This window comes from Heterocephalus glaber, unplaced genomic scaffold (genome assembly GCF_053883595.1).
Source record: "Heterocephalus glaber isolate CG9 unplaced genomic scaffold, H.glaber_assembly_v1.0 deba00001454, whole genome shotgun sequence".
NCBI classification, from domain to species: Eukaryota; Metazoa; Chordata; class Mammalia; order Rodentia; family Bathyergidae; genus Heterocephalus; species Heterocephalus glaber.
The window spans coordinates 12,795,569-12,821,429 of NW_028258303.1; the positions used below are offsets into that span (position 1 = coordinate 12,795,569).

The following is a 25,861-nucleotide window of genomic DNA, read 5'->3' on the forward strand; positions in this document are numbered from 1 at the left end:
GTAGAGAACTGCCCACAATTGAGGTCGCCTTTCTCATCAGACCTTCTCCTCTGCCACCTGTCCCATTTGTCAGTGCATTGGGTATCATTGCCCACCCTGGCGTTCATGTCTGACGATTTCTGGGCATCTTCCTTGGCTCTCTGGTTCTCACCACTTCCCACATCTCATCAAAACTAACAAGGCCTCTCTCTGTCCCAACACTCACACACTTTTACACCAGTGTTCAAAGCAGCATCTTTCATAATACACAAAAGGTGAGGACGATCCAAATGTCTGTCGGCTGGTGAATGGATAAACAAGATGTTGTATGTCTGTACAGTGGAATACAGTGAAAAGAATGAACTGCCAATATCTGACAGAACATGAGTAAATCTCAACGTGCTCATAAAAAAGCCAGGCACAAAAGATTATATATTTTATGATTGCATTTATTTGAAATATCTACAAAAGACAAATCTATACAGAATAAAAGGAGATTCATGATAGTCTGAGACTTGAGTGGGAGCAGGGCAGGAATGAGGGGCTTTTGGTAATGATGAAAATCTCCTAAAGGTGGAGTATGGTGATGGCTGCAGACCTCTAAATTCACATACGATAATTGAATTTTATACTGAAAAGAGCATTTTATTTGGAAAAAAACAGATTTTCATATGACTCAGACTTATGAAAAAGAATGTAAAAAGGCATGACTGCTTAAATCAAAATAGAGGTTTTAAAGGTCTTCAAATACATTAACAAGACCTATCCTCTGTACTTCTCAATTTTCTCCTTGTTACCTGAACTTAGCACTTTTTCTTTCTTTTTCCTTATCTTTTTGTACTGAGGATTGAGTCCAGGGAGTGCTGAACTACATCCCCAGCTCTTTTTATTTTCTTGAGACAGTGTTTTGCTAAATTGCCCAGGCTGGCCTTAAACTTTTGGTCCTCCTGCCTCCGCCTCCAGAGTAGCTGGGATTGCAGGTGTGTACCACCTATGCCCATCTGGAGCCAGCATATTTGATTGTTCAACAATTATCTGAGCTCCTACTCTGCACCAGGTACTGTCCTAGGTGTTTGAATGTCAACAAAGCCTGTTAAAGTCCCTGGCCTGTTGGCACCTACATTCTTGGATGAGAACCCCTGTCACCCTCAGAATGTCCTCCTGTGACTGCATCCTAATTACTCTCCCAACCCTTGGCCTTGCTTTTCTCCATCAGTTGCTCCTACAACCAGCGTGATCCTTCTAAAATGCGAGATCCATTTCCTCTGCTAAAAAACACTTCCAGTGGCTTCTGCATGCTTTTTGGACAGACTTCAAACTCCTAACCAGCACTCAGCTAGACCTCCTGTCCAGGGCTCGTGAGGCCTTTGTGCCTAGATATCTGCCACTTGCTCCTTGCTAGTATCTTCCCTTTCCTGGATCCCATGGCTCTCTCTCATCCATTCTCTTTGCCCGCCTCACTCCCACTTAGTCTCGGGACCTCAGTATAGCATCCTTTGGTGATTACTCACTTCCAGTTAGATGGCCCCCAGCCTGCCAGGTAGATTCTGATTATTCCACAGTGCCTTGGTGCAGTAGGTGCTCAAAAAAAACATGGCTGTTGAATGAATGAACACCTGGAAAGACTAAATCTGTCATTCTAGAGAGAAACAGATGTAACTGGCATTGACTTTTGTTACTTACATGATGCCAGGTCCTCCACCCTGAAAGGATACAGTGTTGCTCAGATTTAGGAAGCATGAAGCATGACGTCCACACTGGAAAGTCAAGATGATTTCATCTCTCTAAAAAAGTGAACATTGCAAGATCTTCTAGTTTAATTCTGTAAGTGGATTAATAATAAATTCATATTCATATAATATGTAAAGCTATTTGATTAAGAGAAATGAATGCATTTTTAAAGAGAAATTTTAAAAAACAGCAACAAAATTTATCCTCATTGTTGATAGTGAAGATATTGCTTCAGGAATATATCTTAAATGTTCTGTTCAAATTCTTTTTACTGTGAGTCATTCTGTTACTTCAAATTAGGGACAACAAATTGAAAAGAGAGAATGTGGGGCTAAGTGTGTAGCCCAGTGATGGAGCACTTGACTGGCATGCATGAGGCCCTGGGTTTGAGCTCCAGCACTGCAAAATCAATAATTAGCTGCAAAATTAATTGACTAATTTAAAAAAGAGGACACGCTGCTCTTCCTACACACTCCCCATGCCGGTTTTGTTAGGAACAGAGACCAGACTGTATGAAGTTTTCTATTTGAAGGTTGATTTGCTCCCCAAAGAAAATCCATTTTTATTTCATTATTTTTAAAGCATATAGGTGATATGTAGGATTTATTGAGAAAATATCATTTGAATTAAGAGGAGTCTGTCTCATTACCTCATTTAAAAAACCCTCTCCAAGTTTGCAGACCTAAAGAATTAAAACATTTGCTCTTTGTCACTTCGATCAATAAACACCCATTTCCAAAATGTAAAAGTGCCATATTTTTAAAAAATTCCTTTCCTAGATTAAATAAATTGATAAAAACAGCTGAGCCTCCTGACTGGATAAGAAGGAAAAGGCTAGGGTGTAGGTGGGTGAGTTGGGAGGTGAGCTATGAAAGAAGTGGAGTTGGGTTTTCTAAGCCTCCCGTTTTGCCTGTTGTCATTTCTGTCCTCAGCTGTTAGGCCTATAGCTCCTTGCCCCTCAGTAGTAGAGGTGCAATATAGTCTATTATCTTGTCATTAAAGCTTCTTTTGCCATTACCCATCATTCACATATAACTTTTTTTTTTTTTTTGGGTACCAGGGATCGAACTCAGGACGTTGAGCTTGCAAGGCAGGCGCTGGAACCACTGAGCTAAATCCCCGGCCCCCACACATAATTTTTAAAATACCCTGTTGGCCAGTAAGGACTTACCTTGGAGATGACCCATAGCTCTCCCTTCTGCTTCTGTAAACTCGTGCCCCCCTCCCCCATTTTGTGCCTGTAAACAGTAAAAAATACCTAAGTGTAACTGCTCCAAGGAAGGATGGTCAGGATCGGGGAGTGCAGTAGGCTGAAAATAGCAGCCAAAGGAACGTATTGTGTTTTCTTTTTCACATTGAATTCAGCTATTTTCTTTTTATTTTTCTTGTTCTTTACTATTTTTAAATTTTAAAAAGTTTTAATTGTAGTAAAAAAAAAAAATGTAAAATTGATCACCTTCACCATTTTTACCCATATATAGTTCAGTGGTGTAAAACAGACCAGCGCTTTTCCATCTTGCAGAAGTGAAATTCTACACCATGGCTTAGCTCCCACTGCCCCGAATTTTTGCTGCTTAAAAATCAGAATGAAAAACATGGACTTATCTGATTCTGTATAATGTCCTCAACACCTTGTATGTTACAAAGTCAAAGGTTTTTAAGTTGTTGTTCTAGTTGTTTTCTGTAAGGCAGAAAGAGATACTTGTTTTCAACAAACAGTAATTATTCTCTATATTTCTCTGGGTTATTTATCATTTCTTGTCTCCTACACATTTTAAGATGGGTGATAGAGGAGGTAGTTCCTGCCCTCGAAAGTTAGCGGCAGAGACCTCTCTGCCTCTCCCGGTACCCCGGGGTTGAGGGCGAGCTGTCCTCTGACCATGCGGAAGCAGAGCCATCGTGCTGACCAGGAGCACAGGATGAGTTTCCAGAAGACTCGGCCTCCCTCCTCCTCCCAACGCCCCGTGTCCCACTCTCCGGCGGCCCAGACCCCCACTCCTTGCTCTCATGGTTCACACCAGCTGCTGCGGGGCCTCTTGGGTTGGCTCCAGTTTTCTGAAGCTGCCAGTTAGTTAATAAGAAAACCAGGATGTAAATCACCGGCACAGACAATTTCCTCTGGGGGAACTTGTAAGTCCCGTCAGGTCTTTTCATTCCTCTCCTTGAGAAAGAAACTAGTGCTCACTTTAGACACAAATAGGAGCACAGACCAGAGGTAAAGGGGGTGGGGTGGGGGGCAAAAGCCAGGTGTTTTGTATAGGCGGAGTCTTCCATTTTAGGAAGAGTAGGGATAACATGCTGGGTTTTTGTTTTCGTTTTTTTAAATCAAATTCTTCCTCTGGCAGCTCCATACTGTTTGGGAAGTGTTCTCACTTGATAATCAGTGATACGGCATTACCACTCAAAACAGGTTTTAAAGCATTGCTTTCTGAACTTTGTAGTTTCAAAACCCAAGTGGGATGTTTAGTGTGGTTCTATTCTTTATTATGTATTGTACTAGCCACTACAGAGACCCAGGTGAGTAAGAAAGATGTGGTCTCAACCTGTAAGAATCTTACTAACTGGTAGTCAAAACCCAGAAGTATGTTATCACAGTAGAACAGGCCGACGGCTGGGACAGCCTGAGGAACAAAGTCAGGGGACCCTAAAGGTTTTTAGGGAATTAAACAGGAAAGATTAAAAAGAAAAGCCCTCAGCAGAATGCTTGGGACACCGCTCAAAAAATGGAAGTTGATCACAGTAACATGAATAATAATAGCATCATCCAGACAGATTCCTCCTAAGAGTAGAGCTAATTGGGAGGACAGGGCATGCACAGGCATCCAGCAGGTTAGGATAAGCACCAGAGTCGTAGTTTACAAAAGTCAGGACAAATGTCTACAGCAACTGTGGCACAAGAATTGGACTTCTGTAAACAAAGGGGATAAGGAGAGAAAGGAGACCATGGGCCTGTGCCTAATAACAGTGTGGGGATCTTAATCCAGCCACACCCCTGTGCAGCCAGGGGTCCCAGAGGAGGAGCAAGGGCATTCGGCTCAGGAGGGGAGACTTCTGTATTAATGGTGCTGGCAGCTTTACTAAAGTTAAAATAGGGAAAGGCTCTGTAGGTGATTGAAGGATGTGGTTTTGAACCCTCACCAGAGGGAGAGACCGGGGAAGTGTCACTGAGAGGGAACACATGCTGCAGATCCGAGGTGAACAAGCATTGCCACAGTAGAGACTGGGGGGAGGGAGAGACTGAAACCCAACAAAGGGAAATGTGAGTCAGGTGTCTAAGAGGGAAGCCAGGGCATGTTTGCAAAATGGTAATTATTCCACTCACTAAAGGTTCTTAGAAGACTTCTGTCCTTTATAGTTGTGCCACTTTGGAGGCAGTTGGGCAAATTTAAATGTCTTTTTTAAGTGAAAAGATGTTCAAGTGGCTTTTCTTTTCTTTTTTTTTTTTTGGTATCAGGAATCAAACTCATGGCCTTGTGCTTGTCAGGCAGACGCTGTGCAGCTGAGCTACATCCCCGGGCCCTCAAGTAGCTTTTCTTGGTGCCCTGAATAGCAATAGAGTCTTTTCCTACAGAGAATAGATATATAACTGTCCTAATAAAAAAATCTACCCTGTAATGTATCCTGTTGACCCAGGGTGGTGGCTTTGGAGCCCAAACTCTTTTGATTCTTTGATTTCAAGTTATTCTGTCCTCCTATCACTAATGGACCTTGGCAAGTTACTTAAAATCTGAGTTTTGCCTTCTCTTCTATAAAACTAGACTGATAATAGCTACCTTGAGGTATTATGGTAGAAAGGAGAAATAAAGTCTATAGAGCCAGACGCATGGTGTATGGCTAATACCAGGAACAAAGTAAACCATGGCTATTAATTACTGTGAATTCCGGGCTGCAGCTCAGCTCTTTCTGGGCAAGTCCATCTTTGCAGTTTCCACCGTGAAGCAATGACAGCCAGCAGCCTGTTCAGTCTGCTCAGGGTTCTGTTATCTTTTTGCCTTTGGCCAAGAAGCGCACTTTGGACACCTCCCAAAAATGCTGATTGTAAGAACTTTAAAAGTACATTTTTCTCTTCTCATTTTATCTCCTGGTTCTTAGGCAAGAACCCTAAAGTATGTGCAATAACACTGACATCCGGCTTGGAGTAGAACAGTTTCCTGAACATCTACTGGGAGAATGTTGTGCCTAAAAACAAATAAACTGGAAAGTAAAGACAGATTTTTCCTTCTGCTGGAATCTGTATGTGAAAGTATAAAATAAAACTTGTGATTTGAGGCAGGCGAAAGAGAACTTAGAAAATTACTCTGGAAAGATTCACCATGACGGTTGGTGGCTAAAATTGCTTTTAGAACCACATTGTTTACAGGTTTTTAAAGAACAAAGGAAAGTGACTTGGCTTCTTGAAGACAGCAATATAAGTGAGGCTGCCAAAAAAGTCAACAGGAGTTATGTTTAATTCTTCTGTTTTTCTTTTAAATGCCAAAGAAGCTAGTACTCCAAGACCAATGAAGCTGCCAACTAGCTGGTGGAAATATTTTATTTTCAAACAAAATATTAAGATTTATAAATGAAGATAAGGTGGTTATTTAAAAAAAAATCTGGAGCACCAAATAAGGGTTAGCCCTTTGAAAAATATGTATGCCTTCAATACCATATTGTCTGAACCTCTGTACTAATAAATCATCAAATTTGCCTGCACTTCACAAGTCCTTATTAGTTTTACCTCATCAACTTTCTTTGTTTTGATCTCTGAAAGTAATTCTTCCCTAGGCCCTTGGATTATTATTAAAGCAATGATTATGGTGAAGTTGATGATATTTAAATATTTAAATAATTTGTATGAAGTCAAGACTTCATACAGAAACTTAGGAAGAAAATCAGTCAGTAGAATAGGTATCTTGTTGCTATAAAGAAAATTAATTCAAAGTCTTTTTGAAAGACCTCCAATTCTGACACAACGCAAAAACCTGAAATACAAAATCAAGGAGCAAGTTTTTTTTAAGTAATATTGATTTTGTTGTTGATGTTTGCATTGTTATGAAGTAATCATTGTTGGTATCTTTGATGAGTCAGGCAGGGAAGCAATGAATCACAGGTTTTAAGCAGTGGAAAAACATGATTCCTTTAGTCACTGAGACAGATTTCTATTTGCCATTTTTTTCATTTTGCATGCCAGTTTGTAAGTGTCACCTGTACTCTTTTCCAATTTTCTCCCCTTATTTATTAGGATTCTGAGATCTCAACCTGGTTTTTTGTTTTGTTTTTTTTTTTGGTACCGGGGATTGAACTCTGGACCTTGCACTTTCGCTTTTGAGACAGGCGGTGGAACCACTGAGCTAAATCCCTGTCCCACAACCCGGTTTTAAACCTGCCCCTCCTACCCTGAAGGCAAGACAGTGTTTATCACTCCAGGTCTACTCTTGGCCCCAGCCTTTCTCCCTTTTTATCTCTCATCTCTTGCCTGTCTTTCTGGCTGTCTCCCTCCCAGTCACCAGGCAGGTTCTCAGGTAGGGAAGTAGAAGAGTTGGCTCTCTGTAACCTCTGAATCAGCCAGCCACAGATGCAGTTAGGCCTGTGATGATGAGTCTGGAATGGTCATGTACAGACTTTTCTTCTTGTCATAGTTCCCTAAATGATACAACATACTAGCTATTTACATAATTTACATAGATTTCCATCATATTACGTATTCTAAGTAATCTGGAGATAATTTCAAGTCTTCAGTGAGAGGCTATGTGTAGCTGACGTGCAAACACAGTGCCACTTTATATAAGGGATTGGCTATCTGTGGATTTTGGCACCTGCAGGTGGAGGAGGGGTTTTGGAACCAAACCCAGGCTTACAAAGGGATGACTGTAAGCTGAGGATAGGAAGTGCACTAATTCTATCTCTGAATCAATTATGTTTCTTTTTTCCTTACACTTTCCTCCAATAGTTATCTTCATCTATAGCTTCAAAAACATGAATATTTTTCTGGGGGAAAAAAGAGACTTATAGCTTCCATCAGAACATAGAGGATTATGTCTCAGGATTTCAGCCCTCGGGTCTTACCATCCTTGGACATCATCAGTTAAAACCCTCACTTGGTTTACAAAAAAACAGTGTCCCCCTTCTGTGCCAACACAGCTTACATTCTGGATGCTGTCCTGCTCAGTCCTGCCTGCCCTTGTGCACTTTTGTCTTCGTGCTCCCCTGTGCACTTACCTTGCCAGTGACAAGGACAAACCAGCATTTGAATGCACTCCAGTTGAACCTATGCTGTTAAGGACCTGTCACCCGTAGAGTTCTGCCTTTCAGGATCCTAGGCTGGCAGCACTCATTGTCACCTAGATCTTTTTCAAAGAGCCAGTGCCCTTCACATACCAAGCACACTTCCCCTTCTTCCAGAGGTGCTGCCCCTAACAGGAGGTGGCAGCTGCTGCTTGTTCATGTCAGCCTGGTTTAGAGCTTCAAGGTTGAAAAGGAAAAACACTTTTTCTGGCATCATCACCAGAATTGGTTTCAGGCTGGTGAGGTTGTGCTGTCTGCATTGGACCTTGACTTCTACATTTTACAAAAGTGATTTTACAAAGTGGATTTTCTGCCCTGAAATTTGGATTGGTGACTGAAATTTAAATGATTACTTGGAATGCGGGACTTTACAATAATTCAATAATCACCCCCCCCATACACACACAAATTTAGTGATGATTTTACTGCCTAATTAATAAGAGCTAAAATTCCACAGACACTCACTTTATGCCAGACACTCTTCTAAGTGCTCCGTGTGAAGTATTAGATCTAGAGCTCTAGCAACTCTATGGTGCACATTTAATGCTTGCTCCCACTTCATGGATGTCACATAATCACTGTCCTAGCCAGGACTCAACCTGTCTGTCCTGCTTCCCAAGCCTGTGCTTGGAGCTGTGACACACTGCTGCCACTGGGGCTGGAGCCCTCCTTTGTGACAGGGGCCTGTGATGTACCTCTGGAGCTCAGCACCTCCCATTCCCTTTCTCTTCTATCTCCAGCAGTGTGACTTCTTCACTGTGCAGAGCAGATTGTGACACTGGTGTGAATGTTTTAGAATTCTCTTTGCCTATAAGACAAAGTCTGAATCCTGAAGATGGCCTAAAGGCCCTCTTCTTTCATCATCTGCTTTTCTGTGCCATCCTGTGCCACCCATGAGCACCCTAGAGATGGCACCTACAATAAACGACTGGCCTGTATTATTTGATTACTTTGGGACCTGCAATGTTTCTTCCCCAAACTCCTCCTTCCCTGCTCTCGAACCTCCTTCAGGAACTCTCGCAAGCATCACCTGCATGTCCTTCTCTGACATGGGCATCCTCTCTTCTGCTTGCTACTAGGACATAGAACTATTCATCTAAGTCATCATGGCTTCCATTTTTGAGCTCTCATGCACCAGGCACAGAGCAGAGCACTATGCATATTTCCTGGGTCACATCCTGAACCACAGGCACAATTAAGGAGAAATATAACCATTTCTTCTTTTAAGAAAAAAACTGATCATGATTTCTATTTTAAGACCTCGTTCATCTGTGAGACAAACTTGGTAGGCAGCTCAGGCTTTTCTCTAGCTCATGGGGTTGGCACTGAGTTTGTAAGAGGCTTGGGCAGAGTCCAGAGTGGGGAGAATGTGTGTGTGTCTGTAGGGTAGTGGGGCAGATGAGGCTATACCTTTGGTCTCCATGCCACCATCTCCCCAGGTCCATGTTTGGTATGTGTCTTTAGCGGACACATTCTGCCTCTCCTGAACTGCTCTGGGTGGGAGGACTGATGGAAAGCATGAGGCTGTCTCCAGCACAGGTGCGCCACATAGACACTGCTTTGACTCCCAGTGCATGCTTTTTAGACTCACTGGGTTAAGCCTTGACATCCCCATGCCTGAGCCTTTGTGGAACCCCCACCCAGTACTCAGAGTTGTTCCAAGCTCCTAAAGTCCCTTCAGCTCCCTCGGACTCTCCTACCCCTTCACTTTGGTGCTAAGAAGCAATAATGGCTGTTGGAGAAAGACTGGCTCTAATTGGGTATCCTTGTCTTCCTTCTGGAGCTGAACTCCTCTGTGCTTAGTCCTGATGCATCTTCCCTTCCTGATCAGTGGATGGCCTGGGTGAGGAGGGGGCTCCCAGGAATTCAACACAGGGAATAAGAACAGCCAGTATCTCACTATCATCTCCCCCAAACATACACCCAATGATTATCCAATATAATCTTCTTAATAACCACCTATGGGAGGCATAATTGTGCTTATTTTATAGAGGGAGAACTGAGGCATAGTGGGATCAGTCTGCTTTGCCCTCAGCTGGCAAGCTGTTGAATCTAGGGCACACTCTACACTGCCCCACTTCCATACAGGACTGAGTTTCTACTAAACTGAGCTCCCTCAAGTTAGGGTAGGACCTCGGTACCTGGTATGCAGCAGTTGTGTGATATGTAGTAATTGAAATGAACTGGCTCGGGAGACATAAAGAAAGATAAGAAAAAATAATGAACAGGAAAATTCCCTTCTCTTAAGCCTGTCTGAAACTTCCTGAATTGTACTCTGTCAACTATAAGTGAAATTGAAGGCTTGATGGTATTTAATATCTAAAACTGCACTTTCCTTACCTTTTCTATCAAATAACTAGGCATAGAAATCAATTCCTTGCACCTAAAAAAGGGTGTGAAGTGGTTGGTGACCTAGCAATGACAAGTGAGCATGAAGTGCTTATATGAGCAGTGGCCAGGGCTCCTGACAATTCCTGTCAGTGCAGTCCTAGTTGGCTTTAGTTTGCTTTGTAGACACTGTCATCCAAGACCCTGGTGGTATATAAATCTGAAAACCTGTGGAATTCCACACTTTTCTATTAAATTTTTGTTTGAAATCTCATTTTACCACATTGCACAGGCACCTCTGATAACAAATATCTTTTCAGCTATGAACACAAGAGAAGGATAAAAGTCTTAGGTTGTGACACACCCAAGTTACAATCAAGGCAAGTTTACTGAACTGTATTTTTTCTTTTTCAATCATCTAATTGTATTTTAATTTTAAGGTTTTTTTACTTGATGTTGTAATAGAGGCTATGATACAATATAAGTAAAATGCTAAAGTTAATCATTTCCCTGTTCTACCTCTCCCAAGCAACATATATTAACAGCCTGGTGTGCATTCTTCCTTGTTCATTTGATCTGTGTGATCAAACACATGTTCACATTTATAGTTTGCTCCTCCTTCTTGTATCTCAGAACTCCTTTTTACCCTGTAGATAACATCCTTCATTCTTTCCCCTTTGTTCTTCATTCCTCCTCTGTCTCATTTTTCTTTTTCTTGTGTATTCTTCATTTTCCATTTTTTCCTCTTTCTTCCATGTTAGCCTTGGAGTACGAGGCTCTCAGAAAATGAATTCATCTTCAAAGTATACCAATTCTGTCTGAGTTTTGGTTATGAGCTTTGTTCGTGGATTATTTTATACCCCAACATAAGAAAGCAAGAGGAAAAAAATGGATAGAAAGCAAAATATTCAGTTAATCAAAATTAATTTATTTAGCTGAACTATTTCAGAAATCAGGGTATTTTTTAAGTTATTGAAATTTTATTGTGGGTTTTTTTCTTTTTTTTTGAAAACAGGGTCTCACTTTGTAGTTCAGGGTGCCCTCAAACTCAGTGTAGCCAAGCTGGCCTCAGAATTGCAGTGATCTCCCTGCTTCAGCCTTTGAGTGATGGGATTACAGGCATGTGCCACCATGGCCAGCCTAAAATTTTTATATAGTTAGTAAATTATGCTTATTTTTTTAATCCTCAAGCTCTATAGATGTATTTGAAATAAAAGGTAAATTTTTACCCCACAGAACTCATCTTCCTGAAACCCCACTCTTCTTCTCAATGTTTCTCTGGATACTTTGACATTGATAAATATATAGTGAGTGTTTTGCGTAATGTGCATGTAGATAGCAAGTGGGAAGCTTTTTCCCTGGACATTGTAGCCATTTCTCTATGCCAATATACACAGGCTCGCCTCTTCTTAAATACCACATAATTAATGTAATCATTTTCTACATGAATATTTAGGTTGCTTCCAGTTGTCAGTTTCCAGAATGTATTTCTAATCTTTCAACCAAGACAAGGATGCTGTCAATTGTCTCCTTAATGACTTAGGCTGCCACCCTGAGTGGCTGTTAGTCAGCTCCAGAATGTTGACAATGCTCTGTCTCCCACATTTCCACGAAGATATGAACAATTACCCTGTCCAAGGTTCCTGTCATTTTGCTCGGTTTTGTTTGTTTGTTTTTTTGTTTGTTTTAGACAAGGTCTTGCTTTGTAGCTCAGGCTGGCCTTGAACTTATGTCAGTCCTATTGCATCCAAAGGTAGTAGTGCACCCCTATAATCCCAGCACTCCAGAGGCTGAGGCAGGAGGATCGTCAACCTGGACTGGAGAGTTTAAGGCCAGTGTGGAATACACAGTGATACTCAGTCTCAAAAAGAAAGCCAAACAAACAAATAAAAATAAAAGATGGTTGAAAGAGTAACTCTGAGAAGCTCAAAGAAAACTACTGGGTTCTCCTCCTTCATTGAAGTTCAGCATTTCACAAAACCATTTCTAAGACTTAGAGTGGTCTTGAATGAACTTCCTTACTTTATGTTTCTATTTTAACACTTAATTCACGAGCATGGTCACTCATTTTGCTGTGATTGGTTCTAAAAAACAATCAAGGCGGACGGGGATTTAGTTCAGTGGTTCCGCCACCTGCCTCCTGAGCACAAGGTCCCGATTTTGATCCCTGCTACCAAAAAAATAAAAAATAAAAAGCAAGGTATTTATTAAAGTGAGTGTTACACTTCAAGTTCTATAATGTTCACATAAAACCCAAGCAGCCATTTGAGAAGGAAGCATACCCTGGCTTCTTCCTAATGTTTCCGCTAAGAAGCAATGACTCCATATTTCATAATGTGCTTTTTCCTGGGTTGTTTACATTAACCACTATATAATCCTTAGAGCTAATTTTCAATATTCAACAAGTGTTCTTCTAAAGCATCATCACTAAAGGAAATAGATGAACCAGGGAGTCTACTGTGTGGCTGTAGCAAAGGTGCTGTTATTGTTATGCAACAATTCATGTTTCATGTAAGTATATTTTTCACATCATAACTTTATTTACTTGGAGAACTAGAAAGAATGCCAAATCAAATTGGTAAGGACTAATGGTAACCTATTTCTAAGTAAAACTGATTTTAATATTTTATTTATTTATTTATTTATTTTTGGTACTGGGGATCAAACTCAGGTCCTTGAGCTTGTGAGGCAGGTGGCAGAACCACTGAGCTAAATCCCCAGCCTGATTTTAATATTTTAAAGTACAGAATAACGGACTTTCTACATGCAATTTAGCTTAATATTTTACAGTAATATAAAACTATACTACTACAGTATACAAAAAAGGCTAAATTGGGTATAAAGTTTTTGTATGTAGTCTCTTTAAACATACAATTAAACGTATTAGCCTAATTTAAATTTTTAAAAAATTAATTTGTTGGTGGTACTAGAGATTGAACCCAGGGCCTTCACACTAAGCTACATTGCTAGTCCTTTTGTAATATTTTAAGATTTTGAGACAGGCTCTCACTAAGTTACCAAGTTGCCCAGGCCAGGCTCGAACCTGTGATCCTTCTGCCTCAGCCTCCCTGAGTACTAGGATTATATCCCTAGCTTGTATGAGCCTAATTAAAATGAAATAATGCAAAGTGCTGAATCTAGAATTTAGAGATGAATACCAGAAATCCTAAATTCCTAGAGCTTTTTGTTTGAAAAAGATACTCATTCTTACATATTTCTCCTTACTAATAAGAACTTACAGTATAATGTATACAATATGTATATGACCATCACACATGTTTATGAGTCAGACCATCCTGAATTACACTTGATCCTCAAATAGTGTGCTATAAAGTGAGGTGATTTTAAATATTTTTCAAAGGTTGTCATCTTTATCACATGCTGAGATTTGGGTTTGTATAGAAAGGGAAGAAAGCCACGTACCCTGTGGAAGTACAGAGAGCCTGTGCTGGGTACCATGAACCTGTTTTTGAGCCCCAACCCCTCTTCCTTCAGCCCCTATTCTGGTGTCTCTCTAGTGCTGTGCTCCACTCCCACGGAGATTTGTTCCAGTCTCTCTGGTCTTTTTCAAACTTTAGAATCAAAGAAGGCTTTGGGGGAATGGATGAAGCAAAAAGCATGCCCCTTTAAAAGTGTAAATTTTAGGGCCGGGGATTTAGTTCAGTGGTTCCGCCACCTGCTTTGCAAGTGCAAGGTCTCGAATTCAATCCCTGGTACCAAAAAGTAAAAACAAAACAAAAAAAAACTGTAAATTTTAACAGTGTATGAATTATATCTCAAGATGTTAAGAAAAGAATCATGACTTCAAATTTAAAAAAGGTACAAATATCAAGTTCTAGACTGGCCATGAATGCCCTTTCTAAGAGCATGCTGTGTTGCTTCTTCCTATTTGTTTTTCTTCACAAAATATTGTAACATTTTCATATTTCTTCACGATTTTTTTTGTTAATTCAAAAAAGGCTTTGAAGCCAAGTGCAGTGGGTGTACACTTGCAATTCTAGCTACTTAGAAGGCTGAGGCAGGAATATTGCAAGTTTGGGGCCAGCCTGTACTATATGGCAAGAAAAACAGACAGACAACTCTGGATTTTTTTTTTTTTTTTTTTTTTTTTTTTTGATACCGGGGATTGAACTCGGGACCTTCCACTTGCAAGGCAGGCAGTGAAACCACTGAGCTAAATCCCCGCCCTGACAGCTCTGGATTTTAAAGTGATGCATCACCCTGAAAGCAGTTCTACTACAAGAACTAAAGGGTAAGGTGACTTCACAGAAAACATCTTTAGTAAGTGGGTTGGATTTGTGCATATGCACACTGAACTTGTGTCAGTATTTGGAGGTCCTTTGTTAGTCATGCTTGGTGTAGGCAGGGACAGAACATTTCACAGAAGAACTGAGGCACCAAGTCAGGGAACTTGCTCTTGGCTCATGCAGCCACTGGCATCATATGTAGTGCTGCTGAGATTTCATTTCCCATCTCACCTTTGATCCCATGAGACAGTTTGCTTTCCTTCTATCTAAAAATATCTGGCACCTCCAAATTGCAGGTACAAGTAAAATTATTCCTCCAGAACCTCTAGTCCAGTAGAAGCCCAGGGGCTGCTGGTCCCAGGGATGAATTTCACTTGTGTGATACAGGCTGTGTAGGAGGTAAGATTCGGACCTGAGTGTGTTTTTACTCACTAGTTTCAAGCAGTGATCCTCAAGGTGTGGAAGGCTCTGTTCCACCCTTAGGAGATTTCACCGGGCCCTGAGCACTCAGGAAAGGAGACAAAGCGACAGCAGTAGAGGCTGCCTTGCTGGTCTGCAGCTGAGCGCCTGGCTGTATTCTCCAGCGAGTGCTTATTTCCCAAATGCGGTGGTGGCAGAGACAACACCTCCCTACACACTGCAAGGGTTGACACTTCTTCAGAGGCTCACTTCTGGACAGTACCAGCCTCCTCCCACACTGGGACGCCAGAGCACACTAGGAAACAGGACAGGCAACATCTGCCTCCCTGCCTCCGGGGCCTAGGAGAAATTCGGTACCCAGTGCCAGCATGAAAGGTGTGTGTGTGTGTGCGCGTGCGTGTGTGCACCTGCTTGCCATAACACTTGTAAAACAAAATAAAACTTTAAGGGGGTAGTAGCTCCAGGGAGGGGTCAAGGCTGTCATTGAAGAATTCAGTAAAAACTCAGTGGCTGCTAGCTCCTGCATGGCACCAGGGTGTAACCAAGAACACAGCCAAGAAATGGCATCAACTCTGAGCTGGGCATCCAGTTCCTGCCCACTTAGGGGTCCTCTGTGTCTATATGCATCTTTACTGCCTTAAATTTAGAACCTGGAAATTTAACCAAGATTCTGCTTGAGTAAAACATAAAGGCAATTTCAAACCTCACTATAACTAATCTCTGGAGATGACATGTGAACATAAAAGGGGTACTGTACTATCTGAGGAAAAAAATCTTACATCCATTGAAAGAACCTTTGAAGAAAGATGACACTGAAAGGAACACGGTTCCTTCCATATGATGATTACCTGGGCACCTGTATCATACATGGAAAGAGTGCAAATGTATATATTGCCTAATCCCCAAAGTTTGCAAAGCTGAATCAAAAATCTCCAGTATTATTACAGTCCGAGTGACTGCAATCCCTTCTCCAGCTCATCAAGGTGATGGTGTTGATAAACCCCGGGCGGGAAGGGAGGCCTCAACTGCTTGCCAGCTCAAACCTCTCTCCATTCCTGAAAGAAGGACGGACTGGGGAGAAGGGTAACTATTTTCCCTTGTAACGCGAGCTTTTCTTTTTAAACTGTGACCTTTTTTTTACCTTGCTTCATGCCTGCTCCATTTTGGTCTGTTACTAATTGCACAGCCCCCGAAACGCGAGTTCGGGCTTCTTAAAGCTGGTACTGTTTTGCTTTTAGGTTTCCATTCCCTTGTGGATGGAGCCTGGGTCCGGGTAGCGGCGGGCAGGCGTGGCGGAGCCTGGGCTCTCCCGCCTCGCAGCCCCGGCATTGAGATGCAAATACGGCGCCGAGCGCTCTGCCTATCCGTGCAGGGTCCCGAGGGGTCACCTGGTGGCGCGGGCAGGGCTTGGCTGAGCCCGCGCGCGGGCGGGCCAGAGCAGTGGTAGGGGCTGCACCCTGGGCCATGGCGGCTCCGCCCTCGCCGTCCTAGCAAATCCGCTTTGTGGCCCTTGGTGTGGGGAATGCGCGGAGCCTCCGGCGATGCCCGGGTTGGTGAGGTGGGGAGCGGCCAGGGGCCGATGGTGAGTGCGGGGCGCGGGCTGGTTGGGGCGCGGTGATCAGGGTCCGAGGGAGAGCGAGCGGGTGCCGTGCTGGGGGCTTCACAGTCAGGGCGTTCAGGTGGCGCGTCCCGTCCCGGGGTTCCTGACACTTGGAAAAGAATTGCTGATTACTGACAGCATGAAAAATTTTGAGAAGAAATGGTCTGCGAAAGATTTTAATTTTGACAAATTGTTTCCCGCGAGGGCCCTCCTGAGTGTGGAACGTCTTGCTTTTCTTCGCCTTGCTAGATTAGTCCTGCGGGAAAGGCGCCAGACGTCTTGAGGGGTGCGCACTGCGTCCCCCGCCGGATCTTAAGGCAATTCTTTTTCCTAGTGTGTTCTACTATGATGAGGTAGCCTGGAAATGAATTTGTAGCTCTGTGGCTTTACTGTGGGTTGCCCGAGGGGTACAACACCTTGCTGAGGGCGCTGGTGTTCAATACCTAGAACATCCTTTGAGGGTGGGGTGCGGTCTGAACATCCTTTCTCAGGTGTCTTGACATTATCCCCTCCCCCACTTTGTGGAGGAGTGTTCACAGGCAGCGATGCTTTTCCCCTGGGTGTAGACGGCCCCCACTTGCATATGATTTCCACGGAGACAGTTCTGTGATATGTGGATACTTGCGTGGATTTTCTATTTCTCTTAGTTAATTTTTAAAGGTTAAATTACCATTTCTAATTAGAAACACTCTGTTCAGATATATGGCTACCCCCCAATATTTCGCCAGAAATTGCTATAGATTTCAATTAATTTTGATGGGTTATTTTTATTTTTTAAAGCATCTTTTTTTTTCCTGATTCTGGAAGTATTACGTGATCATTGCAGAAATGGTAGGATATACAGATCAGAGAAAGAAGTAAACATAATAACATGCTCCATTTACTAAGACCTCTTTTCGTGGAAGCCTAATCATTTGACAACTTTGCAGCTACACATTTTTTTCTTTCATTGTCAACAAACCTGGTTTAAACTGAAAGGAATCAAAAAGAAAATAAATTTGCTTTAAAGAAGTGTTATGATAACAATAACTTATTCACATGGTTCCTGGTTTGGGACAGTTTATTGTATGGCCCTTTTTCTTGAATCAACTTTCCACATCTGCCCCTGACAAATGGTTTGTGTTTGTACAGCCTGTTTTGTAAATATAGCCCTCCTTGGTCCAGGCAAAATGCCAAATACATACCTCTTTCCAGTGCTCGTAGCTTGCTCACAGAGTTCATATTTTTATTGGTTTCTACATCAGAACTTCCTCACCAAACCCTTGATAAAACCCTGGAGAAGGTTACCAAGGAATGTTGTAGAAAATTTACTTCCCTGGAGATTTTAAGAATAGGGGCAACAGCCATCTGTCTCCTATGTGTGGTGCTGTCTGAAGAAAGGAAGAGACTGCCTCTTGGAACCTCAGCCCTGAGGAATTCTGAATATCCTTGGTGATGTTGGACCGAAGGAAATAATGATTGCCAGAAGTACCTGAGCCCTGTGGGAGGTGAAACCCTGTTTTGATTTATGTTAAACAAAGGTATTCTTTTGATAAGAAAGATTTTAGATTGTCCTAGGGCTTACCCAATCTTTTCTTTTATGAATGGAAAATTGACATTGATTTAATTGTTTTCTGAAAAGTTATAGATTGAATAAATTCTATGATTTAAAGCAAAGGAATCAATTCATGGAAATTAAAAGCATTACCTCAAAGGTGGGAGGTGTGTGTGTGTGTGTGTGTGTGTGTGTGTGTGTGTGTGTGTGTTTTATACCTCTGACCTAAGGATGGTGACCCCTGGCTTTTCTTTTTGAGACAGGGTTTTACTATGTTGCCCAGGCTGGTCTCAAACTCTTAAGTTCAATCATTCCTCCAATTTTAGCCTCCCAAGTTGTTGTTTCTGCCTGACTTACATTCTTCATTTTTAACTCAGTGTTATTTTTGTCCCCTATCTTGTTTATTAAGTCAGTTTACTTTTTAAAAAATCAGTTATTGTTTTAACTGACACATGAACATCCACAATATTTTGGGGTACCATGTGATGTTTTGATGCGTGTATACAATGTGTTAATGTTCAAATCACTTTGAGCAGAACTATTTAAACATTTATCATTTCTTTGTGATTACATTTTTTTAAACAGTTAATATTTTACTTTCTCCTCAAAATTTTTCTCACTTTCCCTGTTCATGTAGAGATCTTATAGCAAACTGACTGAAACCAACCCTTCCTTGTAAATCCTAGGAAAGGAGGTTCACTTGGCGTCCAGCAGGGCCTTGGTTTTTCTGGTTACTTCCAGAAGGTCAGAATTTCATGGGTTGTGGTTCCTCTGCCTCCTGTAGTCCTATTCATGGTGTGACCTCAACTACAGTGACATCTTCTTCCCTGTTACTTGAACAGGAGCTGCCACCCGTTTCCTCCTATAAGACTGTAGAGAAGGGCTCACTTTCTAAAAAAGGTTATATGAAAAAGAAAAGCAAGACGTCTGAGTCTCCTGGCTAGGCAGTTTTTTGCCTTGCTTAATGATGATCAGTAGGTGGGCTTCTCACCCTTCAACTTGCCATGTTTCTCCATACTTGCCCAGAATGAGTTTTCTCATGGTAAGGCAACACCCCGAGAAGGAATAGGAGTGTGAACACTGGTCATTCATTTATTCAGCAAACATTTACTCTGTGGGAAGCTTCCCACAGGAATGGGTGATTAGTTGGTTTCCTGCTCTCAGGGAACTTGTCCTATAGAAGGAAAATAAAACATGTAAATAAGCTAGTGCCATTCTGAGGCAGTAGGGTACAGGTGTTAAGAATGTAAGTTTGTTGTAAAGTTAAACATATGCCAGCTTATGACCTGACATTTCCACACCCAGGTATTTACTGAAGATAGATGAAAACAAGTGTCCACAAAAAACTTGTACAGAATGTTCATAGCAACCTATTTCATGATTGCTGCCAACAACTAGAAATAACCAAACATCTATTACCACAGAAAATGGACACACTGTGGTCCATCCATACAATGGAATACTACTCAGCAGTCAACAGGAATGAACTTTTGACACTCCAAAATAAAACAACAAAAAATGTTAACAGTATTTTATTAACTATAAGAATGCACAAGCAATTTCATTTATGAAGTGCTACAACAGGCAAAATAATCACAGAGGTTTGAGTGCTTGTCTTTGGATAGGGTGTTTGTCTGGAAAGAGGTAAGAAGGGATTTTCTGGGGTTACAAATGTTTTATTTGTTTTCAGTGATAGTTACATAGGGAGGCACAATTATCAGACCCCATTGAACTGAATTTGGAAGACCTATGCCTTTTATTGTTGGAAAAGCATTATCTCAATTAGAAAAAAAAAGGAACTTGGTAGTTAAACAAAGGTGTGTACCCTGTCTCTCTGCCTCTAGGAATGCAAGTTATGGAATGCCTGTGAGCCTCAAATTCTTGGCATTGAGGCTATATCTCCTCCCTAGAGTTGTTGTACAGACTGAGTTTGATAATGATTAAAAGGTAGCTTGGTGAGAACTCAATAAACATCATATATTATTCCCATTTACTTCAGTAAGTACACCATATGATTTTGGTGTTGGTGATTAGAGCATTTATACTTTTTGTGAATACCATCTTGCTTATTTAAGTTTATTAAGGATTATGTAGCATAAAAACAGGCATGCATGGTGCTACAGTATCTTCATTTAATATATCTTTTTTTTTTGAGCTTGTAGGAAATTTAAATGTATGTAGATCTTGCCTGATCAAAATGCCACTAAAGTGAGGCTTTGTCTTTAAAGATAAACCCCAAGGGAAAAAACACATCCTTTATGCAAACTCTTTTTGAGGACTGATTTAGTTAGCATTTGAAAATGAATTCCCAGATTAAGTTGATATCATCTTTTGGGAATCTGGGTGAAATATTTACATAGTATCCTCTTTCCAAAGATTTGACTGGAAAAATAAATTCTGATCTCTATCAAGTTAGTCTTGTTCTTTCTCTCTTTTCTTTTCTTTTCTTTTCTTTTCTTCCTTCCCTCCCTCCCTCCTTCCTTCCCTCCTTCCTTCCCTCCTTCCTTCCTTCCTTCCTTCCTGGTCTTCCTATGCAGTTCAGGCTAGGCTTGAACTCACTGTGTAGCCCAGGCTAGCCTCAAACCCATGACAATCCTCCTGCCTCAGCCTCCTGAGTGCTGGGATTACAGGTTTATGCCACCACGCCCGGCCAATATTGTACTTTTTAAAAGGATTAATAGTGTAACTTGAATTCTCAATAAAAAATGATAGTAGTTTATTTAATCTATTAAATTTTAGTTGTTTTGTTTGAGTTCAACAAAGTGTGTGGAAAAGATGTTAAATACTTTGCCAACTCAGAGATGTTCATTGTTGGATTGGTTTAATTCATTTAGTAAACGCTTATCAGACACTTACTGAGAAGTTATTAGCCTCTGGGAATTCAGTGATGAAAATAAGACATTATACCAGAAGTTTGCAGATACTACTCTGACTTCAATAGTGAGGGTGTAGACATTTCTGTTAGAGTGTTTCCTCAGCAGTGCTGTCCTCAGCTAGTTCTGATTTTCTATATATTCTGCATTTTGTTTCCAAAGCCTCCAGCTGACAGTGGAAGCCTAAAATCCTGGCTTTAAAAAAAAAATTCATATTTTTTTAAACACTGAAATTTCTTGCTAAGGTTTGCTCTTGTTATTTCTTACTAAAAATGACAACAAAAAGTTCTTATAGAACAAAAGTTGGGTGTTGTAGAAAGGTCACAGACAGTGGGAAGAGAATGGTTCAGGACTGAAAATGAGCTCTGCTGAGTGCTTTGGGGAGTCCATTAGGCCTCTGTAAAATAGTGTGATAATACCTTGAGAAAGGCATTAGCACTTACAAGATTAAGGTTTAGAAGATCAAATGACAAAATACATGTAAAAATCACTAGGAGGGCACCTGGTAGGTGTGAATTGCTAACATTTATCAAGTGCTTCCTGAGTCAAGCCCCATGAAAACCTCTCTTCTGTTGACTGATTAATCTTCCTTATACTCCTGGGAGGTAGGCACTATTACTTCCTTTTAAAGGTAAGGAAACCAAAAACAAAGAAGATATTAGTTTGCCGAGGGCATGGAGGTGCAGGGTGCCCAGTGCCATCCTGTCTTGTGATTAATGAGGTTCATAATAGATGCTAATTACCTTTGCCTTTTAGATAAAATTACTTTTGAGATTTCACTGTTGCAAGGAGAGAGTAACACAGCAAGTTGAGCTTGTGTAGGGTTTATAGGCTGTAGGAAATGAGAGGTGGCAGAGAAGGAACTAGTTGACTCCCTGAATGTGTTCTTTCCTGGCTAATAGGTCTTCTATCTTCTGTTGGAGGAGGCCATGAACGTGTCAGATTCTTTCCCCAGCCTCTCAAAAGACCCCATGTCAAATGGCCTTCTCTGGCTTTGTCCTTCAGGCCTTACCCAGTGGCCCCAGTTAAGGAGGAGTAAGCCTATTAATTTGTGAACCCAAAGCATGGACAGTCACAGTTGACCTAGACATTGTGAAACCTGTGTGGAGATTGACATAGATGCATTTCTTCTCAGTCTCTCCTAGGAAGGCAAAGTTAGAAATGTGCTCCAGGGTATCATGATACTAAGAGGAAAAGTCAAGCATTGACCTGGAAAATTTTGTATTGTCCTTTTCTATTGGCATTTCTTCAACTCTTGGATTCTGGGAAACCTTGAATTAAAACTTTAAACAAACCCCAAGTGGTAGGTTGAAAACTGAACTGTCAGGGCTGGGGATTTAGTTGAGTGGTTCTGGCACCTGCCTTGCAGGCGCAAGGTCCCGAGTTCAATCCCTGGTACCAAAAAAAGAAAACTGAACTGAATTCATGAAAGCTTAAGTCATATTGGCCAATTTATTAAAATACTGCATAGATGCCAAGGGAGAAGATGTAGTTAAGTAAATACTATATGGAACTCATACCTCTTTTCCCTTATCCATATCCCCAAGTCCTGATTATTATGCGACATCCCAGCCTCTTCTTCTTGTGGTGCAGGGTTGAACAGGAAATTGGAATCCCAGGACCACTTGCTCAACCATTCACGTCTATTTGCCGACCTACCTGAGAAGCACAGTGTGCAGAGTGGGTGGCTCTGAAGACACGGGGCTGAAGCCAGGTGGTGCAGGGAGTCATCTTTTCCGAACCATCACCTGCAGCCCTATGCTTGCAGAAACGCAGGTCTGTGCCAGTTCTATCCATGCATATGGTCCCTGTTAGCTCAAGGCAGCATTGCTCTCTGAAGGAGAAGAAAGGATTCTGGAAAAGATTCTACAAAGATCTCTCCCAGTTGTCCTGACACCCTTGAGGCCTTGTGCCCAGCTGCTTTGCCGAGTGCAAGCTCCACGTTGGTCTCTGGCTCACGGGACTGGGATGGGTAAAGTTAGAATTGCAGAATGGTCACTTGGAGCCCCTCTCAGCCCCTTCCCCATCACCCATCACCTTTCTGACATTCAGCCCTTTGTGTCGGTTCCCATGGTTACTTCCTCACTGCTAGCAGCTGGAATGTGTCCAGAGAAGGGGCAGTCTCCCCCACTGAGCCAGGGCTGACTGGGGCGGAGCCTGCTGAGCCACAGCTGGATTCATGAAATGGGGTCACAGTCCAGTACCTCCTCTTTGTCCTGGGTTGAGTACCTTTCCCAGGCTTAATGTGTGAGGGCTGCAGTGAGAGGAGACCTGTGGGCTGATGAATGGCCAACAGGGTTTCCTGGGCTAGGCTGGCCTGTCTTGGCTGTCAGCTCACTTGCCAGACTTCTGCCTAAGGTGGCTCCTTCCTTGTGCTAGGGCCCAGGAAAGGGGGTGGACTGTTTGCCCAGGCAGTGTGATTGCGCCTTCCCTGCCAGCCTGCCCTTTCCTTTTGTCTCCCATGCCATCCATTATGAGTTGGTCAGTATTAGCAAAGCCAGGCTCCAGTCTTGAGAGATTGGTGTCAAAGACAGGTTTTCCGTCCAGCCTGGAAGACGAGGCAGGCATTGAAAACTAGGGGAGAGTGTGGGACCTTGAGATTCCAGATGAGAGAGAACAAAACTAGCCAAGACTTTGTTTTGGAACTGTCTCCTGCCACCATTCAGAAGCTTCTTAAATCCCTTTTCATTTGGAGTTCAATTGGCCCTAGAGTAGAAACGAGACTTGTAACTACAGTGCTGAGGGGAAGGGGAAGTAGTCTCAAGTAGAAACCAGGTGCTGGAAGGATTGTACTCTTCCTGGGGTAAGCAACTCTGTCTTCTAGAGATCTTTCAGCTCTAAAGCCTTGGGTGACGGGGCCATGGTGGTCACGTTGTCCCCTGGGAGCCTTGTCACTGAGTAGGGCTTCACTGTCTCACTTTCTTTGTGAGGCTGAGTAAGTTATTGAAATCACCTGTGCCTTCATTTCTGGTAATGCTTCGTAGGGTTGTTATGAACATTAAATTTGTTAAGTACAAATACTTTGTAAACCATAAAACCCAACACAGGTGCTAGTTGCAATATTTTTAAGTGATCTTTTGAGAATGCCATGCTAGACTAAAGGCAGATTGCATCTATCTTACTCTGTGTTATGTAAGCTGAATATACCTTATCTGAAATGCTTGGGACCAGAGGTGGTTCAGATTTTGGAGTTTTGGGGGAATATTCACATAGACTTTACCAGTTGAGCACCCCTAATCTGAAAGACAAAGTGCTCTAAAATCCAAAACATTTCGAGTATCATGTCAGTGGATTTTGGAACATTTTAGATTTTCAAATTAGGATCTTCAGCCTTGTAGACCATATGAGGGGTATGAAGGGGCTCAAAAATTCTAGTGCTGGGGTGCATAGGAACGTACAGACTAAGAAAAAGAAAAGAACCCCAGCCTGTATTACTCTGGGCCATAGTAACAAAGGAAAAGGTGAAATAACCAGATAAATAGAAATTCAGCCCATGGAACCATAGTTACAAACACCTTGGAAGGGTCCACTGGCAACTGCAGACAATTACTTCTACATAGTGGCTTCATTTCAGTACTCCACCTTCAGTGTAAATTATGCTTCCATAGATTTAAGCAACAGCTGAGGAAAGTTGTGGAGCCAGAGCGTCCATTTTGGGTTATAGCAGAGGTTGGAAACAACATGTAGGTTTGCAATTCAGAGGCATTTAAATAGCACGGGGTGTCTATTATCTACCCTAAAGAGCAGAAAGAATCTTGGATATTGTGGACAGAATTGCAGTTGGCACAGGCTTAAAAACACACGTGTGAGCTCCTTTCTACAAGCCAGTAATCCTCGTGGGCAAAGTAAGGATTAGGTCTCCCTCCCGAACAAGGCAGTGAGTTCATTTTTACTAAGATTCCTCAATTGATGCCAGATTTAGTGAGGGATCTGTTTGCTCCCAATGAATGGCAACCTCCTTTTACATTTTTAATGTCCACCCCGCTCCTCTAGGCAGGTCCAGGGCTGGAGCAGTATATTTGCAAGCAGATGGGAGAGAGAAAGCTTGGTTCCTACAGGGGCCCCAGGGTCCTCCCGGAGCCTCCGTCTCTCTGCCTTGCCCATGTCCCTCCCACCAGGGCTTAAGAGCTGAAAAAACCTGTGCTCTAATTCTTTAAAACAGCTAGGAAGGACATCCATTGATGGGCCATCCCTGCCTAGTGCTGATACTCCCTTTGATGAACACAGCCTCAAAATTAAGATTTTGAGGTTAATTCTTTATTTTTTGAGTCAAGGTCTTAATATGTAATTCAGGCTGACTTTGAATTCACTGTGGATTTAAATTTGCAGTCATCTTCCTGCTTCAGCCTCCTGAGTACTGAGATTATGGGTGTGTACCACCACATCCCTCTCAAATTTAATTCTGATGTCTTTGACCTTGGGGAGCCATCTGTTTCTCTTCAGTCACTGTTCTCTCTGCTTATCTGATCCTAAGGGGCCCAGATGATGCCCTGTTTTTCCCATCCTTTTCTGCAGAAATGCCTCAATTTTATAGTTTTTTATATTTCCTCCCAAATGCTTTGGGCATGGGTAGTTGTCCTTTTAATGGAATTAAAGAATCCATCATTATACCACCAATTCATACTCCTATGGTGACTTTCCACATTCATCTTTCCTTCATAAATGACATTAATTCAATGTCAATAGCTGCCACCTTACAATGGCTCTCATGCAACAAGTTGGACAGTTGTTCCCTCTTCACAGGTGAGGCCCAAGGCTCAGAAACTAGCAAAGCCAGATCAGAACCCAGGTCATCTGGCTGCAAATCCTATGTGTTTCTCCTTAAGGAGACCAGAAGTCAGAATCTGCCCTTTGTCCCACAGAGCTTCCAGCCTGGAGACTGCAC

The 25,861-nt window shown here is 42.0% G+C and overlaps 1 protein-coding gene across 11 annotated transcripts in view; it reads left to right on the plus strand.

Moving 5' to 3' along the window:
• Positions 1-25,861, plus strand: part of Shroom3 (shroom family member 3) — a 338,993-nt gene that overhangs the window by 219,950 nt on the left and 93,182 nt on the right. The window contains exons 1-2 of one of the 11 annotated variants that reach the window (XM_087215866.1): positions 13,106-16,551; positions 22,570-22,752. The exons of 7 other annotated variants lie outside the window; for them this stretch is intronic. The gene's annotated coding sequence lies outside the window, so the exon portion shown is untranslated. Of the gene's footprint in view, positions 1-1,672; positions 1,804-13,105; positions 16,552-22,569; positions 22,753-25,861 lie in introns of those variants that run through there. 3 more of the 11 variants (XM_021261010.2, XM_021261009.2, XM_013073335.3) reach the window with 3 other exon arrangements.